The sequence below is a fragment of the Lissotriton vulgaris genome, chromosome 4_1 (genome assembly GCF_964263255.1).
Source record: "Lissotriton vulgaris chromosome 4_1, aLisVul1.2, whole genome shotgun sequence".
NCBI classification, from domain to species: Eukaryota; Metazoa; Chordata; class Amphibia; order Caudata; family Salamandridae; genus Lissotriton; species Lissotriton vulgaris.
In genome coordinates this window covers 307,120,628-307,141,716 of record NC_141691.1, presented here as the reverse complement: position 1 = coordinate 307,141,716, position 21,089 = coordinate 307,120,628, and positions in this window count along the sequence as shown.

The following is a 21,089-nucleotide window of genomic DNA, read 5'->3' as shown; positions in this document are numbered from 1 at the left end:
CCAGGTTAAGGCCAAATGGGCAGCCATATCAATCTGATTAGAAGAGAAAACCTGATCCAGTACGTGGCCTTTCTCATGCGTAGTTCCACAAACAAACGGGGTTCAATTAAGGATATCCAGGGATGCAAACAGTCTAAGGGAATCGGGCAACAAAGATTTATCCATATGGATATTAAAATCTCCCAGAACGATACAATGGCTATATTTGGCTGCAATGGAAGTGATGGAATGGCTGATATGAGTCCAGGAAGTTCCTAGCAGGGCCAGGGGGGCGATACATTACTACTCCTGCCAAGGATTGCTGAGCTGAGAGAGTTAAAATAAAACCCAGACTTTCTGCCCCCTCTATCTCCACATTCGCCAGCGGAGTACAGGTAATGGAACTCCTGTATATAATGGCAATTCTGCCACCTCCTCAGAATCTGGTAGCCTTGTGGAATAGCATTAGCAATAGTAGGATTAGAAGCCTCTGTTAGCCAGGTTTCTGTGAGGAACAACAGATCAGGAGGTGAGTCAGTAAAAAGATCAAAGATTTCAAATTCATGTTTTTTCAGGGATCGGACATTCAATAGAGCAACCTTCCAGTATTTATCTAAGATCCCATGACCCCTGTCCGAGGTGGCCATAACCCTTTTACTGCTCCCTCAGAGGGGGCCAGGCTGACCAGGGACAATCTTTACACCTCTCAAAGCCAGTGTTCCCCGTGCTAAGTGAATGGGCTCGACATGCTCCACCCTTATCAAGCGCCTAGCAAATGGTCCCTATCATAGGATATTACCTTAAGCGGCACCATGATAAAACTGGCAGCATGGCCGGCTCCAGACCCTTCCGGGACGCTGACGGGCGCAGACGGGCATGCCTTTGGCGTGCCAGCAGCGTTCCCGCTACGCGTGTCCACTGCGCGCTAGCTTGCGCCGCGTCCAGACCCGTCCTTGAAAGTTTTGTTTGTCTGTGCTGTTTCAGGTTCACTGGGATCCTCAGAAAAGGTATCGAAGTTGATTAAATAGCCAGAGGCAGTTCTGTCAATTGTTGGTATCGCATTCGGATTATTTGAAATCACCGGAGCTGCTTGTTCCTTTGACATGCTAGTATAGTCAAATACTAAATCATTGTAGACCCGAGTGGTTTTTCTTCAGTGGTCGTTGGCTTTTCACTGGTGTTACTTAGACTTCTTCTTGTTTCATTTAAGTCCTGCAAAACAGCCAAACGATCTTTGATATCAAATGGTTTTTGTTGACAGGTTATTAAGACTACGTTGGACATTTATTAGATGTTTGACCCACCCATCACCCAAACCTAATACCCTAGCTGTTATTGATTGCTTTATGTCAAGGTTTTTTCTCTCCACAACCGAATTTCACTCAGGATGGAATGGACTCGAAAATCGCAATGCAACGGACAAGCTGGCCATGGCCTCCTTGTAAGCCCTAGAGCTAAACGAAGGACCCTGGTCAGAATGTAACGTGCCGATTGCGTAGGTGCCGATATAGACTCGCAAATCTTTTATAACAGTTCGGGCGTCAGCCGAGCGCTGAGGCCACATCCAAATGAAACTTGAGCATGAATCCACTGCGACCATGATATATTTATAGTTGCCATCCCTTTGTAAGGGACCACAGTGGTCCAGGTAAACAGACGCTAGTGGTTTATCTGAAATCAGAAGGGGTGTCTAAGCCGGGCGTTCCACTGTTGAAACTTTCAGTTATATATGAGTTCTTGAGTGGATCGCCTTTGGGTAATGTTTTACCACCGTCTTTTATTGAAGCAGTGACTGCTTGCCTTATTTTGCTGTCTATTTGTGTTTTCGAACGAGTAATTGCAACTACGGAAACCGTTTGCACAGCTGCCTTCACGGCCTCATCAGCCAATGAATTCCCTTCAACGTGAACGCCATCACGCTGATGACTCAGTGTATGGATCATGTGAGTCTTTTGTAGTTCTTTCTGTAAAAGAACTACTTGTTCCCAAAGTATTTTACGCTTGATTGGGCCACCTTTTGCGTCTTTAAATCCATTTTGAACCCAGTTCTGTAGATATTCATTGCAAGACTAGTCACAGTAATACGAACCGCACACTATGAGTGTGGGGAATTCGCGATCGGTATTTTCAAGTGCCATCTTGAAAGCCTGTAGTTCAGCTCGCTGAGCTGTACAGTCTCCTAGAGATTGAGTTTTTGCGACCATGGGTCGGAATTTTCCGTCGCGCCATCAACCTTTAACAATCGCGCATGCTGCACTAAAGGCTTGTTTACCCCCAAATGCGGGTTGTGCTGATCCGTCTGTATATATTATACAACCGTAATGTTCTAGAGGTAGAATTTCAGTAGGCAGAGGACATTCTTGTTCGTATTGGAGAAATTCTTGTGTTTTCAAGTAAGGGTCAAAAACGTATTCAACGTCTGTTGCAGCAAGAGAATTAACCCATTGTATCCATCTTGGATGTAGAGCTTAAGCATTTGGAATGCTTGCCTTTGTAACTGCCTCTAAGGCGGGTACAGGTGTAATGACTTTAATGCGTTTACCCTGTGCGAGGGCTCTCTCCTTTGCTACTGCAATTTGAACCGCTGTCAGAATTTTATCTGTTGAAGTGAATTTCATTTCAGCTTGTGTGTACAAGTGTGATTTGTAAGCTATTGGTACCTTTTCACTTTCATTAAAGGTTAGGTAAGTGAAACTGTATCTCCCTGGGTTGATTCGGATTACAAGGTTGCGTACATTGGCGCGTGTTTGTAAGTGTGTTGTTGCCAACATGTCTGTTTGTACTGAACGCAACATTTCTGTGTGTTTTTGAGTCCAATTTGTATGTTTGAAATCAGGTTTGATTAGTTCGTAGAGAGGTTTAACACTTTCTGCGTAATTCAGAATGTAAGTTCTTCTGAAGTTTAGGAATCCTAGAATTGACTGTAAGTTTTTCAGCGTTTTTGGAGGTTGGAGCAGCACACATTTTTCTAAAAAGTTGGCTGCTAGGCTTTTGCCTTCACTTGATAGTTCGTATCCCAAGAATAGGACGTTGAGGCGGGCAATTCGTGATTTTTAAAAGTTGAATTCATACCCTTGACAGGCGAATCCAAGTATTATGGTTTTCACCCTGTTCAAGTGCCTGTCCAAATCATCATCTGTAAGATAGATGTCATCGATATAAGATACTGCCTCATCATCATACGTTTGTAGCAACTCTGGCACTCTGGCTGAAAATAACCCTGGACTATTCTTGAATCCTTAGGGGAGAAGGCAAAATTGATGTTGATTCCCCATTATTAAGAAAACGGTCAAATACCTGCTTTCTGGTGCGATATTTTGACAGAAGAAAACATTTGAAATGTCTAATGTTGTTTTGTATTTTTTGCGAACGATGTTATTCATCAGTGCAGCACTGTGTTCATTTTGTACTGCAAATGTTTTGCAACAAGAGTTTAAATGTCTGTAATCCAAAACGAGACGATATGATTCATCTGGTTTAGAGACAGGAAACAAAGGATTGTTCATGGACGAGGTGCATGTTTCAATCATCCCTGGTATTCAAGTTGATCTAAGATCTCCCTGACTTGTTTTTAGCTTCCTGCTTTACTGGGTACTGCCTCTGAGTAGTAAATTGAGTTTTTAAATGGATTTTAAGTTGAGGATTGTCTTCATCCCATCTCATATGATTTTATATAATGCTGGAGCCTGGGCCACAGCCCATTTTCTGGCATAGGTGTATTTTTTATGAATTGGAATATGATTTGAGAAGGCTGGCATAATTATCTCTTAGCCATGTGGGCACTCCCTGGCAAATTCAGGTGGCCAGTCTTTTTTAGCCAGAAGGATGTCATATCCATTAGATAGTTTTTCCGAAAAGAGTGCTTTTATTTTTCTAGTTATGTCCCCCTCTATCCAGAGTGTTACTTCATATAACTTATGTGGTAGACTAACCCTGGTGTCGGCGGTTTCAGCCTGAATGCATTCATTCAGATCCACTGTCTCCAGATGATCTTTCAGGATCCTGCGAGCTATGGTGACCTCTGCTGCGCTTTCCAGCATTGTCTGGGCCCACTACCTGTTCTTGAGTTGTGTCCTCAAGATCCTCTGCATGTCTGATTTTTATACTTGCTACCTTCTTTTTGGAGAATTGAGTTTTCTTATTTTTTGGAACTTGTTGATCGCCTTTGGACTTCACGCATTCTTCTTTGTGTTCTGATCGTCCTCTTTCGGATTTCTATGAGGAAGTCTGAAATGTACGAGAAGATCGTGTATCAGTATTTTGATATCTATCAGGTTTTCTTGAATTATCCCTATTTCTAAGGTTATACCTCTTTTCAGAGTGCTCCTTTTGAGGAGATCTACCTCTGCACTGAGAGCGCTTCTCTTTAGGAAGTGATTTTCTACTATTTTCCTATTTCTTTTTAGGAGTAGTTAGATTGCTTTTGATAAAAACTTTTACATGATTTTCTGTTAATTCGGGCTTTACAGGCTTCCCTACCAAACTATCTCTTCCTAGTTCTTCATAGGATTTTTCAATAATTCTGGCAAGTTAATACGGTTGCTCAGTAATAACCAGTTCTTTTAATTTTTGGCGGATTGCCATTGATGCTGCTTCACCTTTAATGTTAGCTAATAAAATAGCAGAGACCTGTTTGAAATCTTTCAGTAATTTCATACCAAGATTCAAAGCTGGTTCTGGACCGTATTCATTTCGAAATTGTCTCAGTACATCTGGTATCACTGCCATAGACGGGACACCATGTGTTTTTGTGTAGATTGAAGCAAAGACTGTACCCCAAGTGTCACAGTCCTCCACGTGTGGTGCAATCCCCATTGGTAAACAGATTGTTAGAATCCTGTGTTCCTCATGAGGTATACTATTGGGAAATACTGCCTCTATTTGAGTAATTTTCTGGGCTAACCAGAATGGAATTTGTTCCCTTTTTGTGGCCACTTACCGATGACTGACTGTATAGTATGTGGTGTGATTTTGTTTGTGTTCCCCTGATTAGGGGTGTGCTGTGGAATTCTTATATCAGGTTGGACTGTTAAAGTCCGCATGACATATTGTACCAATTGTCTATGTATTTTAATTAATTGTTTTAGCTGAGTTAATAGTTCTGGACCTGTCATTTGTTCTATGGCAGGATGTGGTGTATAGCTGGCTACTACCAGCCATGTTGCTCCAGGTCTACCTAGTGGACCAAGCCTGGTAATGTGATTTTGATGTTGTAGGGCGCCTTTAAACAAGAGCTGATGCTCTTGGTAAGTTAGTGGAATTTCAAAGTCCTCGAAAGGAGCGTATTCCGCTGGAGGTTCCTCCATCTTGTAGAAGTGGAACACAGGTGTTTTTGGATTTGCTTGTGGAAAGATAATCCATGAATAGAATACCTCTGTCTGCCGATATTCATGTGCCTCTATGACAAATATGACACTACCACCTCTTGATGATAGGCCATTTTCTATAAGCTTTATAGCTATGGCTTTCTGCACATTTTCCGGGATGTTGATAGCATCCACGTTGTCATGTCGGAAACCTGTAGTGTCAAAACCTGGTTGGTTTGAATTTACTGCAGTTCCACTGCCCCAAGGATTGTCTTCGTCTGACATTTTGATTAAGAAGTTTCCAGAGCAAGTTTCAATGAAATAAAGATAAGGTGCACAATATTTTGGAACACTGTATCCTTCAACGCTGAACAAATCCAAAACTAATACATAGGATTTTTCGTCCTACTCAGTTTATGGCGGATATTGTATCCTTTAACCCACTCCAGACGTCTATTGGAGTAATTACAGGATAAAAGTGGTCTCTGTGAAAAGCACGACTGAGTTACTCTAGTATCTAGCGTTAAATTAGTGCCTTACCAAACGTTGGCCGCATGTAGTGTCGTTCCTATATCCCAATAGGCTCTGCGCATTGGAATAACATATCCTATAGATGTGACGTAGGACTGAGGTCTACTAGGTCTCTATCAAATATAATAGACTTAATTGTGAGTGCCAGCTAGCTCAGAGGTCACTAGAAACTTTCTTGAATGAACAAGAAGGGATTAGTTTCTGACAACCGCTTAAACATGACAACTTTGTTTCCCCAAGAATAAACTGATATTCAGAGTCATGGAAACAATAGATAGCTATTTCACGTAGTCAATCGTGCATGATTCGTTTCACCAAAGATGCAGAGAAATTGATAGACGGGCGTTTTCAATTAAAGATTTTATTGAACAATCTTCTTTCTCAAGCTTAGGAAATGAACTGCTACAATCGTAAGACTGGTTGCAAAATATAATGCATACAGTAAAAAGAGAAGAATAAAATAATACTGTATGGTTCCTAAACCATAGCTAAATACCTACATAAATAACAGAGGCGAAAAGTACTCAACTGGTGCTTCTAAAATGCACCTACCCCAATATACCTGACCTAAGCTTGGTAAGAGGGAAGAAGTAAGTGAGGTGTAGTATAAATGTAGTATTCTTTTGCCAAGAATCTGTCCAAGATTTTCCTTATGGTCTAATCAGCTCCGTACCTTGATTTGGAATGAAGAAGGTCAGGCTCAGGAGTCGATTTCCCAACAACCCGCAAAGGTAGCTTGGAAACACTGGAGCTGGATTTCTCAGCAGGAGAAAAGACAGCGTCTCTCTCAGTGCATCTGCAGGAGGGTCGGCTTCCTTCGGCACTTGCAGTAGCAGGGCTCGTCGGGCAAGTAGATAGTCGAACTGCTCCAAACCACTGTGTGTTTGCTAAGGCAAGTGTGGGCATATTTATACCTTGAAGTTGCCGAGTTAGTTGTAAAGGTGGACATAATAACGTCATTAAAGACTCTCAGTTCTTTGTAAACTCCATGAGTACTTTGACAAGTCAGTTCTCGAGCAAGGGAAAGTCCCTAGCTGCTGAAGCAGAGTTTTCCAAGAAATCAATGTAGATTTTCGGAACTAGTGGAAGTAGCCCTGCCGTTTCTGGACTGCATGAGCTATGACTAAATATTGTTATGATTCTTATGCCTATATAAGGACATAGTGATTTATACCTATATAAGGGCATGAATCGGGAAATTTACAATAGTGTCCTTAAATGGTTCACAACAATATCACCACCAATACCACCACTACCAATACCACTTATACCACCACCACCAATACTGCTCCAATACCACCACTCCATACCAATACCACCACCACCACCAATACCACAACCAATACCAATACAACCACCACAAATACCACCACTACAATAATACCACAACCAATATCACCAACAATACCACCGTCAATATCACCACCAATACCATCATCACCAATGCCACCAATACCAATACCATTACCAGCAATAGCACCACCACCACCAATACCACTAATACGCTCACCACAAATACCACTGATCCTCCCACCACCAATAGCACCACCACAAATAACAATCTCATCTCCAATACCAATACCACCACTACCAATACCATCACTACCAATACCACCACCTCCAATACCACCACCAATACCAACACCATCACAAATGCTGACCCCACCCACACCAATACCACCACCACCAATACCACCACAACAATACCACCACCACCACCACCACCAATAACGCCAATAATACCACCAGCAAAACCACCACCAGTACCACCACCACCTCCAGTATCACCACCAATACCACCAGTACCATCACAAATATCACCACAACCAATACCACCAGCACCAATACCACCATCACCACCAATACTACCACAAATACCAATATCAATATCAACACCACCAGCAATGCCAATACCACCACTACCCACTACCACTACCACCAATACCACCACCAGTACCAACATCACCAATATCACCAATACCACCACCACTAATACCACCAATATCAATACCACCACCACCACCACCAATACCATAAAAAATACCACCAATACCACCACCACCAGTACCAGCACCAACTCCAATACCAGCACCAATACCACCAATACCACCACCAATACCAGCATCAATATCACCACCAATACCATCATCACCAATGCCACCAATTCCAATACCACCACCACCAATACCAATACCACCACCACCAATACCACCACCAATACCATCACCACCACCACCAATACACCACCACCACCAATACACCCATCACAAATACCATTGATCTTCCCACCACCATTACCACCATGACCAATCCCACCAAAATAACCACCCCCACCAATACCACCACCAATACTACCACCACCAATACCATCACCACCAATACCTCCACTATCACCAATACCACTTCTGCCAATACCAACCCCACCAATATCACCTCTACCTATACAATCAATATCAATAGCACCACCACCATTACCATCACCAACACCAATACCAACACCACCAATACAACCAATATCACCAGGTTCAAGTTCAAGTTCAAGTTCAGGAATTTATATAGCGCACTACTCACCCAGAGGGTCTCAAGGCGCTTAGGGAGGGGTTCATTATTTATCGAATAGCCAGGTTTTAAGTTCTTTTCTGAAGGATATGTGGTTCTGAGTAAGGCGGAGGTGAGTGGGGAGTGAATTCCAAGTTTTGGCCGCCAAGTAGGAGAAGGATCTTCCTCCCATGGTGGATCTTTGGATGCGCGGTACTGCGGCGAGGGCTTGATTGGAGGATCTTAGTTGGTGGGTGGGTGTGTAGAAGGACAGTCGAGTGTTGAGGCATTCGGGTCCTATTTTGTAGAGGGCCTTGTGTGCATGGGTGAGGAGACGGAACGTTATTCTCTTGTTGAAGGGAAGCCAGTGGAGGTCTTTCAAGTGACCGGTAATGTGATCTTGGCGAGGGATGTCCAATATGAATCTCGCTGATGCGTTTTGGATGCGTTGGAGTTATTTCTGTAGTTTGGCTGTGATTCCGGCGTAGAGGGTGTTTCCATAGTCCAGTCGACTCGTGACCAGTGCGTGGGTGACAGTCTTTCTTGTCTTGGAGGGGATCCAACTGAAGATTTTTTTGAGCATGCGAAGTACGTTGAAGCAGGAGGATGAGACAGCGTTGACTTGTCTGGTCATCGAAAGTGAGGAGTCCAGAATGAAGCTGAGGTTACGTGCGTGGTCTGTGGGTATGGGTGCTGTGCCCAGAGCCGAGGGCCACCATGAGTCGTCCCAGGCAGAGGGGGATGATCCTAGAATGAGGACCTCCGTTTGGTCTGAATCAAGTTTTAGGCGGCTGTTTTTTATCCATTCGGCTACTTCTTTCATGCCTTCGTGAAGATTGGTTTTGGCGGTGTTAGGGTCTTTGGTGAGGGAGAGGATCATCTGGGTGTCGTCGGCGTAGGAGATGATGTTAAGGTTATGTTGACGCGCGATGGATGCGATGGGACTCATGTAAACGTTGAAGAGTGTGGGACTGAGTGAAGATCCTTGTGGTACTCCGCAGATGACTTCGGTGGCCTCTGATTTGAATGGGGGAAGTCGGACTCTTTGGGTTCTCCCGGCGAGGAATAAGATGATCCAGTCAAGGGCTTTTCCTTGTAAGCCGATGTTGCTGAGGCGTAGTATGAGGGTGCTATGGCAAACTGTGTCGAAGGTGGCGGAGAGGTCAAGTAGGATGATGGCCACTGTTTCTCCATTGTCCAGTAGTGTTCGGTTGTCGTCTGTTGCTGCAATGAGGGCGGTTTCGGTGCTGTGTTTGGCTCGAAAGCCGGACTGTGATGGGTCGAGGGAGTTGTTGGATTCAAGGAAGGCGGCGAGCTGGCTATTGACAGCTTTCTCAATGACTTTGGCAGGGAATGGGAGGAGGGAAATGGGGCGGTAGTTCTTAAGTTCAGAGGGGTCTGCTGTGGGTTTTTTCAGGAGGGCGCTGAGTTCGGCGTGTTTCCAGCTTTCTGGGAAGGTAGCGGAGTTGAAGGAGCAGTTGATGACATCACGGAGGTGGGGTGCGATGATGGAGTCTGCTTTGTTGAAGATGTGATGGGGACAGGGGTCGGTTGGCGAGCCAGAATGGATGAAGTTCATTAGGCGGATGGTGTCTTCGGTGGTGATTGGGTTCCAGGCGTTGAGGTTGTTGGAGGGCGGTATAGGTTCGGAGGTGGGTGGAGAGGATTGTTCTTTGGAAATGCTCTCGAAGCTGTTATGTATGTCGGCAATTTTGTTGTAGAAGAAGGAGGATAACGAGTCGCAGAGGTCTTGGGAGGGAGTAATGTCGTTTGAGGCTGCAGTGGGGTTGGTAAATTTTTTGACGATGTTAAATAGTTCCTTGCTGTTATGGGCGTTGTTGTCGAGTCGATCCTTGAGTGCTGATTTCTTGGTGGAACGGATCAGTTGGTGGTGTTTGCGGGTGGCGTTCTTGAAGGTGGCCAGTTGTCAGTGGTTGGGTTTTTTCTCCATGTTTTCTCGAGAGTACGGCATAGTTTCTTGGATTTCTTAAGGTCGTCGTTGAACCAGGGGGCCGTTTTGCTACCCTGTTTGGTTTGGTGGTTTTTCAAGGGTGCTAATTCTTCAACGCTGTAAGTGATCATCGTTTGAGTTTGGTTGCAGCTTGGTTTGGGTCCGAGGAGAGGGCGGGAGGGTTTAGGTTGAGCAATGTGAGGAGTTGGTCGGTGGTGATTTTTTTCCAGTTTCTTCAGGGAATAGGTGGTGGGGGGTAGTGGGTCGGGGTAGTTTTGTAGCTGAAATGAACACAGCTATGGTCCGCCCAATGGAGAGCTGTGGTACGATCGAAGGAGATGTGTGTGCTGGAGTTGAAGATTGGGTCGAGCGTATGTCTGGCTATATGGGTGGGGGTGTCAACAAGTTGTTTGAGTCCGAGATTGGCCATGTTGTCCTGAAGGGTGGTGGTGTTGTTGTCATTTTTATTTTCCAGGTGGAAGCTGAGGTCTCCCAGTAGAATGTAGTTCTCGGAGGCGAGGGCATGTGGGCTGATGAATTCAGTGATGTCTTCGCTGAATTGTTTACGGGTTCCTGGAGGCCTGTAGATGATGGTGCCTCTAAGTGTGGTCCTGGGGTCGGTGTGGATCTGGAAGTGGAGGTTTTCGGCGGTTGCAAGGTTATCGTCGGAGCTGGTCGTGATTCTGATGGTGTTCTTATGGACGATGGCGATGCCTCCTCCTGTTTGGTTGGTGCGGTCTTTTCGGATGATCTTGTAAGTGTCTGGGATGGCTATGGCGATGTCGGGAGTTGATGATGTGTTCATCCAGGTTTCTGTAAGGAAGGCGGCGTCCGGAGAAGCAGTGTTGAGTAGGTCCCAGAGTTCTGTGGCGTGTCTGTGGACCGATCGGGTGTTCAGCAGGATGCACTTCAGGTGGTTAGAGTCAGAGCTGTGTTTGGGGTTAGTGGATTTGGTGTGAGTCTTGATGCTGGTAAACTTGCAGAAGTGGCAGGCGAAGGCACCGTGGTTGCGTCCTGGGGCAGCTACGTAGCATTGAGGTATGCATCCGGGGTTAAGGGCAAGGAGAGTCACGGCGTCATACGTTAAGCGAGTGGGGTGGGAGTAGCGAGGACCAGGGGGTCTGGCGCTGGGCGCGGACGGGCGTAGACGGGCTTACCTTTGGTGCACCTTCGGCACGCATGGGGCGCGACCAGTGCGCGTGAACGCTGCACGCGGAGGCATCTGTCATATGAGGATGGTGGGGGGGAGGGGCGAGGGAGGGGCAGCTGGGAGGCGGGTGCGTGGGGGGAGCCGGGCTGGGATCAAGGCACAACAACAATAAACAAGATGGCAGCAAGTCAAAAAGGCGAAACAGGGTGAGATTGGGTGCACAGCCTTAAAAAAACGCTAGCAAATGTCCAGAGGTACCGGCCCAGTAAATAAATTAAATAATTCAGGCAAAGCGGGCAGAGCACAATTGTGTAATCAATGCGCAGCCGTCTAGCGGTAAAAGCGCTACTAAAATGCTAAACGAGTGTTCAGGCAATACTGAACAGTGAGCAGTACGCAGCTAATTAATATGAAGGCACAAAGCAGTTAGGCAGAAGCGCTACGATACCACTGGTCTGGCAGGGTGCAGCGTGAGGGAGCGACCGCTTCTGTGGAGGCAGGACGGTCTCCACCCATACCCTGACCAATACCACAACCACCAATACCACCATCACCAATATCAATAATATCACCAATACTACCATTACCACCAATACCACCCTCACACCACCACCAATACAACCAATATGACCACCACTAATACCAATACAGCCACCACCAATACCACCACCACCAATACTAGTAGCACCACCAGCAATACCAATACCACCACCATTACCAATACTGCCACCACTAATACCAATACCGCCACCAATACCACCACCACCACCAATACCACCAATGCCACGACCGCCAATACCACCACTAATAGCAGGCCCACCAATACCACCACTTTCATCACCACCAATACCACCACCTCAGCACCTCTCACGCACTAGTAATATCAGGGTCACTGTGTGAGACCAGAGCTGCAGCCAAGACGATCCCTCCCTCAATGCCTGCATAGGTGAAGCCATGGCCCTACTACAGTAAGAGTGTTTTTTATTAGGCCAAAGATATCAATGACATTACGCAATGTCACACAGCACCCTTAAATCACGGAGAGGGCAAGAAATAGACCCACTTCCCGCTGTTCCTTCGGAGCCGCGACAGTGTAATCACAAAGTGAAAGGTGTTGGAGCGCTTTGTTAGTGTTTAATGCTCGATCATATGTTACTCTCACTTCACACTTTGTGTCTGTATAATTTACAACACTTACACATCTTCTTCACTGTACTATTTACCACTACTTTGAAGACGTCACAGATGGTCATCTGATATTGACAATCTAAAAAAAAGTGGTCACGAAGGTCCTTTATTGTATTGCAATAGGTCTCACATTTGCGAGAGTTTAAGCTATTAGTATTATAAATAAGAATGCCTTTTATTTATGTTTTAAAATTTACAATGCAAATAGCTCAAACTTGCGTGAATGCGAGACCTATTGCATTGCAAATGCTGCTTGTTCATTTCAGTTAAAGGCCTGGCTGGCAGTAAAACAATGACTAATTTCCTACTCCCTCCACAAACTCAGAGACAGCAGAAAGGGCTAGAGGCAACGAGCATGCGCATCTTAGAAAGAGAAGAGGCTCAGGGGAAGTCAGCCGATGGCTTCTCAGGGTGATTTTAACGGTCGAACAAATTACAGTACTCATGAATTAAATATAAAATTATGAATGCGTAAATATGGGTAATGGAGGAGCCATACATAACATCAATTTTTTTTAAGTCCTCCCAACCACCTTGAGCCTTCATTTCCTTCTGCTCCAAAAAGCTGTGATCCCTGCTTTCTGGATGAATATAAACTATGTAAGAACTTGTATTACTCTTTCTCGTTTAAAGATGGCGTCGTGAATGTATGCACTTGCACACGTGCGGACAGTCATGCTGAAATTGTTACACCAAACCCAGGAAAGATGTATCCTGACTGGTTTTGGAGAAAAGGACTTGCGATGCATGTGTTATACAGATGGCACATACGAGGGTCGGCCTTTGCTCATTTACCGCACGAGCTAAAATTAAATTTCTGCCCTTCTTGATCCTGTGAGCCAAATTGTGGGAGGGGGGAGGAAGGAGGGGGTTGAGGGATTAAGAATGCTTACCCGACTCCCTCTCAAGAAATCAGTTAGTGGTGGAAGGGATTGGAAAGCATGTGCATTATCGCCTTTACAGGCTCTCAATTTCTGTCTTTTCTCTACCATTTCCTAAACCTATTTTAAATATATGCAAGGACACAAAATAAAACACCGGTTATTAACTTTTTTACTAGTACTAACGACTTCTAATATAGCTAAATACTACACGTGTCATACCCATTTCATGTTAAATGCCTATTTTGCAAATGTTGGTGTTTAAGGTGAAAAATATCCTCTTAAGCGTTCGGACTAGTTTAGGTAGTACCTACTGCCACCTAGTGGCGTTTTGCTAATTGGATTTTTGAACAATCACTGATGTAGCATATATGCCAGTTAATAAACAGTTTGATGCAATTCTTTCTCAGAAAGGCCGGGGGAAAGAAAGACACCGTTTGCCAGAGAACATTTGTTTATATCGAATCTTAGTATTTAAGATGTGGAAAATATACGTAATGGACGCGTTGCACACTCCCAGCCTCCTGCTGCATATTATTATGTAATTCTATTGCACAATCAAAATTTTTATATTTTAAAACACTACATTTAAAAAGTAGTCATTCCACAGTGAGCCTGTGCATGTTCAGCGCTTCTGTCTCAGCCTTAATTGTAGGGTGGAGCCCTTCAACAAGGGCTTTAAGTGGCACCGTTGGGTGTAGATAGTCACCACCCGAGCGATTCTGTTGCTGTAGAGTGCTGCATCTGATGTGTGCCTCTTTTGTTCTAGGGGCCTTATTTATGAAAAGTGACGCATTGCTGCGTGAAAACAGCGATGCGTCACTTTTCACTGCGCACTCCTTGCAACACCAATGATGCGTCATATTTAATGCATGATGCATCATGTCGCAAGGAGTTACAGATACGTCAGTATTTCTGACGTATCTGTAAGCGCAAAAGTGACGCATTGCTGGAGTGTGTCACAAAAGTGATGCAACTCCAGCAATGCGTCCTTTCACTTGGGGAAAGCCCCATGTGAAAGGGCTTGCGTCAGTCTTACGCCTGCTGTGAGGCAGGTGCAAGATTTTGACGCAACAGCGTCCTAAAAGTGACGCAGTGAAATCTCATAGATTTCACTGCGTCACTATTACGAGGCTTTTTGCGGGGGAACGCCCCCTCTGCATACATTATACCTGACACAGGTGTAATGTGGCGCAGGGGTTTAAAAAGTGACGCATCTACCTAGATGCGTCACTTTTTAAATATGGCGCAACAAGGCGCATGTTTTACGCCGCCGATGCGTTACAAAAAGTGACGCATCAGCAGCGCAAAACTGACGCAAGGCCTCATAAATGAGGCCCCAGGTGTTTTCTAAACCCCGCAAAGAATAAAGCTTAGAGAACACTGGAGTTTTGCTGATTTTCTAAACTTTAATGATAGGTACATCCAGCGTTTCTGGTTTTCACTGCTGTATTGCTAGTGTATTCATAGATTATTCTACATTTCATATTGCGTATTGTGTTACAAGTTGTTGGAAAGTAACTCTTATTTATTTAATCACAGGTGAAATCAACTAACTGTTTCAAGCTGGGATCAGTAGTGCACTTTCAAAATTCCTTTACCTTTAGTAGGTTTCAGTGCTGTGTCAAAGTGTTCATTTCATGAAAGAGCCCTCCAGCGGGCCTCTGAGTTGAAAATGTTCAGTTTATTTATTTAATTTTTTATGCTGTTCGACTCAGGATGACTCGGAGTCGTTCCATGTCCTCGTGGCCCCCTCACCTTGACCTTCTGGGGTAGTGCAGTCTTCAAAAAGAAGTCGAGAAGTCAGGGTAGTTCTCAAGTATAGGTGGAGAGCGGCTCCTGTATAGAGCACCCTACAACACCAGCCATACTCTTGAATTTGCTCATCTCAAATGTCTGGTTTTCTATCGAAGTTTTTAAGCATAGGATTAGAATAGATAGTGGTGATTGGTCAGCCCTGAGGGGATTAGCCAACTGCCTTTATCAAGCATCAGCTTACAGGAAGAACAGACCAAGCAAGCCTGTCACCCATGGCCACCCCTCTTCCTGACAGATGGGAGTCTCAATGAAATAATTCACAGATGTAAGGGGGGTATGGAAATAAACCCTACTCTGAGTTTGGTTTAGTTAGCTCTTGCTGCTCTACTGCAAGTTCAGCCATGATGGATTTTGAGAGAATAGTGTTTTTCTGTGGATAAGACTATGCCACACTTTGGAGAAAGTTGTTATGATTTGGAGTGTTTCCCTGCACCTCATTGGATAGGGGTGCTCCCCAACTTGTCACCAGAAAACACTAGAGAAATATGTCAGAGGTACAGAGTCTCTCAGTTATGCTGCCTGAAACTACAAGAAGAAGGAAGATTGTCCTGCTGGAATCCTGACCTGCACCCAAAAGCCCTGCCTGGAGAAGACTGCACCTGCTGCTCTGTCTGAGGCTACAGCTCTCAGGAATATGCTTTGCTTCAAGAAGGAGTAAGAAGCGGACTACCTGCAGCTACCTACCCTATTAGTCCCAGAGCACATAAATGCTGCACAAATAAATCCAAAAAGAACTGCAACATCAGTGCAGAGGAGCAGTATGGCACTATCCAACTAATTAAGAACACCCTCAAAACAATAGCTGTGCGGAACCTGCAGTGCCACTGTTTTGGCAAGCCAACCGGAGATATATTTCAAGGACAATAAATAATCAAATACATTGACAATATTGCAATAAATCACCATCAATCAATGCCAATAGTTAACTACGGATATGCTCATGGAACATAAATGGACTGGCCAGCAAAATGTCAGACCCAAATTTTGCCATCTATCATAGGCAATTCAATATCATAGCATTACAGGAAACCCCGGCTGACAGACCCTCTGCATCTTCAAGGTTATTTGTGTTTTTTTACCCCAGCACTTAGCATGGGCAAAATTCGATCATCTCAGGGGAGGCCTTGTAATTTATGTCTCAAATACAAGTGCATCTGTAGCCCATGCAGTTGGCCCAACTTTTCAAGCAACCATGGCAATACATTAACAAACCCCATTAATAACATCAGGGGAAAGTACCAATTTCATATTAATAAATGCTTATCTCCATCCAAAAAGGAAAATCAAGAGAGCAAAGAATCTGCGAGTTCCTGGAGGCATGTATAAGCGAAGAGGCAACAACAGATATCATTCTTACTGGGGATTTAAACCTCAATCTAATGGGCTCCTCCACAGGTGACGGATTATCCATTCAAAACTCAATCTTAAATATTCCTTCACAAGGAAATACCTTACCAGTTCCGCAAACCAAAACTGGCAAGTGCTTACTTGAGGAGCTTAAACACTTTAATCTTAGAGCAATCAATGGCAGATCGGCCGGCGATAACCCTCCGGCATTCTCTTACTATTCATCATCAGTAAATTCTATACTCGACTACACTTTCATCTCCTTATCTATATTCAACCAAATATCTTCATTTCAGCTGGGTGATAAGGCTGACAGCGATCATTGCTCTCAAGAACTTCAAACAAACATGAATACATTTGATAGGTCTCTGACACTCCAAGGTTTAGAGTTTACAACAAACTATAGAAGAATCAATTTTTCACAAGCAGCAGATGGGTGCCTGATACAAAATGCAACACTCCACTTTGAGTCATGGGTTAGATGGCTGCTAAGGCAATTCCCCTCCTGTGCTGGGAATTGCCATTTTGCTGGTGTCATGACGAGCTCAGCTCGTCATGAGCACAGCTCCAGGCTACCTCATGACGAGCTGAGCTCGTCATGAGCATGGAAGGGGTTAAGCGAAACTGTGGAGTGGGAGAACTTCACCACAACAATGGCAACTTACACCGTCACAACCAAATTAAGGGCACCGCAGAGTCACAGTAGTATGCACCACATGTCAAAATCACCTAAAAATGAACCCAATTTCATCAAAAATTCAATCAAAAGCACAATGAGACATCTTCGACACAATCCAACTGACAAAAGGCACTTAGCATTACTACGACAACAAAATGTGCAGTTAAGGAGACAAAAATGGGAAGTTAACAGATACACAGAGGACATATTCTGGGTGAAATTACATACCAATACCAAACAGAATAATAGTGCAAGATTCTGGGGAACAATAAATCGCTTCATCCATCCGTCACATGAGGGAATATCATCCAACATGGGCGAGCCAACTCAGGACCCATTTCCATCAGGAAAACAATTCCCTGGCCACAGAATTAGAAACCACATTTACCTTAGGAGCTGTGTCCCTGAAGATCCATCGGGCGGAACGCAGAGCTTCAGAACCTGAAATATTGGGGTGGGGTAGGACCTGCCAATGGTTGTGCTCTTAAGAAAAAAATTCAGGACAATCAAGCTGCAAATAGGAAAGGGAAGGAGAGAGGGCCCCCCGGGTCCCAATGCAATTCCACTGGTTCCATGTAAACAGGACGCAGACCTCTGGGCCAAGGCCTTCGAACCTCTCTTTACAGAAATAAGGCTATTGGGCATACTTCCACGCTCCTGGAGAGGTTTGTAATCTCCCCAATCTTTAAGTAAGTAGACAAGTCATTACAAAAAAACAACCAATTAGTGGCACTCCAGGATAACGTGGCAAACTTTTTTTGCGGGATCTCTGTTAGAAGAGCTTCAGGCTTGGGCGATGAGAAGTCAATTATGCACCTAAATCAGAACGGCGTTGCAAAATCTGTCAGAACAACAACAAATATTCTGGCGATGTTAATCGACAAGGCAGAGTCAACAAAAATGCTGTTACACCTATGCTTCATTGACTACAGAGCCACCTGTGACTATGAAGTAGTGAAGTAGTGTGGCTCACTGGTTAGAGGCGGCAGACCCGAGAGCAGAGGATGGCCTGGGACCAGGGTTCGATTCCCGGCGCGGCAGGTTTCTGGACCAGGGTCAGCGGACTCGATAATTCTCTCGCCTCGGTTCACACTCGGCAACTCTGGGCATTAGCTTGCCTCATCTTCACTAACGGCCCCACCAGACCGCCGGGGATGCCTGGTCTCACCCTGGAGATACCCATTAAGGGACCATCTCTCAGGGAAGCCAGGAAGGGTTTCGCAGCGGTCGAAGCGCCTTGGGACCCTACGGGTAAGTAGTGCGCTATTTAAATGCCAATACATATACATTTATGCAAATCGTAACCATCTGTGGGATAAACTGGCAAGCTGTGGTATACCCCAGACATTGTTAAATCTGATAATTAATCTGCATACAGATAGGTGGGTCCAGATAAAGCTGGGAGATGGATCTTTTCTGTTCAGGCACATACCGACAGAGAAGGGGCTCAAACAGGGATGCGCTTTAGCCGCGACCCTGTTCAACCTATTCCTAGCAGATCTTGTTCCGGCCCTAAACGCCTGTAACTCACATACAACAAGGTTAGGTGGCTTAGTACTACCATGCCTCCTCTACACGGACAACATAGTCCTAATCAGTCATACACAGGTGGGTCTACAACAAATTCTCACTGCCATGCTGAAATTCTCTGAAGCCAATGGCTTAAATATCAACCTGGAGAAAAACATAAAGAAAGCCCCAACCTGGTTCTGGGGCAGTAAACATATTTATTCAGCACTGGAATATAAATATCCAGGCGTGATTATTGAAAAGGGAGGCAATTGTATACTTACCTCCGTTAGTCCATAATCCAAAGTTTACAACCCCCCCCTGCCCCTCTCCTGCCCTGCATCACCGCCCGGCAGCACTCTCTCCAGGAGCAGTTACTAGCGGGTGGCCTTGTTGCTGGCAGTAAGCGCTTAACTACCACTCACATAACCCACATTCCAACATATATTTTTATATAAAAATAGGTTTCTCTACATTACAAAAGCACTTTCCTTGACATGTAACACTGATGTGCTTTTAAACTGCAGTAAAGTCTGAGTACAATGGTGCTTTTAGATTAATCTATAACACCATTTGTTTTATTTTGCCATGCATTATGCTGCCTGCATGTGACATTTAATTTCCACATCATTGCTGCATTTTCTACACTATCTATCCATGCTATTCTAAAGAGTTAAAAAAATTGTTTAGATGAAATAAACGCTCAGTATATGTTCTATTGGAAAAAGTGCATACACGTGGCAATGTGTAGCAGTGTAATAGCGCAGAGAGCCTTAAAGCAAGCAAAACCTAACATGAAATAGCAATGGGACTACAAATACAATGTTATTTCTTACAAAATGAGGATGCATGCTCATTAAAACAACTAGCTTTCTAAGAAAATTTGGTTTTAAAATTAAAATTAAATGTTTTTTAAATGCCGTAGACTGGACAAGCAGTAAACACTAATGAATGTGACCAAGATTAATAAAGCAATAAAGCCTAGTGAAGTTACTGATGGCATTTGAACTCATTTAATAAAGTTGATCCAGATTTTTAGGCTGGTATTTATCAGTCAATGTTCAAACACATACCTTGAACTGGGGAATCTCCCACTTCTTGGACGGGATCCTTTGTCAAGCTACTCAATAGAGAGGGGATATACAAGATGCTAGGCCCTAAAGATTAATAGCTAGGGTCTGCCTCTAAAATAATTGCAAAATGTAAGAAATGGGATTATTGGTAGAGGGGATATTTACCTGCCTCAAATAATAATCACATTCCTTCTGAGGGTGAACCACTAAAGCCACTATATAAACCTGAGCTCAACACTCTGGAAACTATAGCACACAGCAGACAGGCTTAATGTAGAGGCAATGTGTGAAGCATTTTGGCAGTACCAAAACAGTAATAAAGTCAAAACACAAAACAAGAAAAATCCCAAACCAATGTTGAAATATAGAGTAAATTGTAATTAATAAAATGACATAAAAATTTCAAAAATCCAACTACGGAGAAATGAATATATACATTTTTACTTTTTAAAATAAAAATAGCAACAATAAGCGTTACACGCCAACCGCTGTCAAGTGTTTGCTGTAGACTTGTACTTAGATGTAATTTAAGGCCTTCCGTGGTGGAACGCGGGTCAGATACAGAGATAGAGTTTGGCCAGTTCAGAATCTAAATTTGAGGTTTGCAGGGGATTCTGGGTAAGAAAACATTGGGAGATCTACACAAGCCACACCTCCCTGTACTCCCCGGGTGATTAGTTTTCAGAACTGTCTGGGTTTGGTAGGTTTCCCTAGATGGCTGCCGTATCAGGGACAAAAAAACACAGGTGACTACCTTGCAAAACCAGTTTGTTTTATGATGAATAATTTTGTTGTCTCCATAATACGTTTTTGGCCCTTCCCTTTCAGGGGCACTAGGCCCACCCACACAAGTGAGGTACTATTTTTATTGCAATACCTAGAGGTATGCTGGGTGGTAGGAAATGTATGTCGGCCTGGTGATCCCACAACTTTCCCACACAGAAATGTGAGGAAAATGTGATTTATGTTGCTAAATTTGAGGTTTGCCAGGGATTTAGGGTAATAAACGTTGAGGATCTATGCAAACCATGACTCCCTGGACTCCCCTTGGTGGCTAGTTTTTAGAAACATCTGGTAGGTTTCCCTAGATGGCTGCCAAGCATGGGACCAAAAACGCAGGTTATTCCCTTGCAAATCCA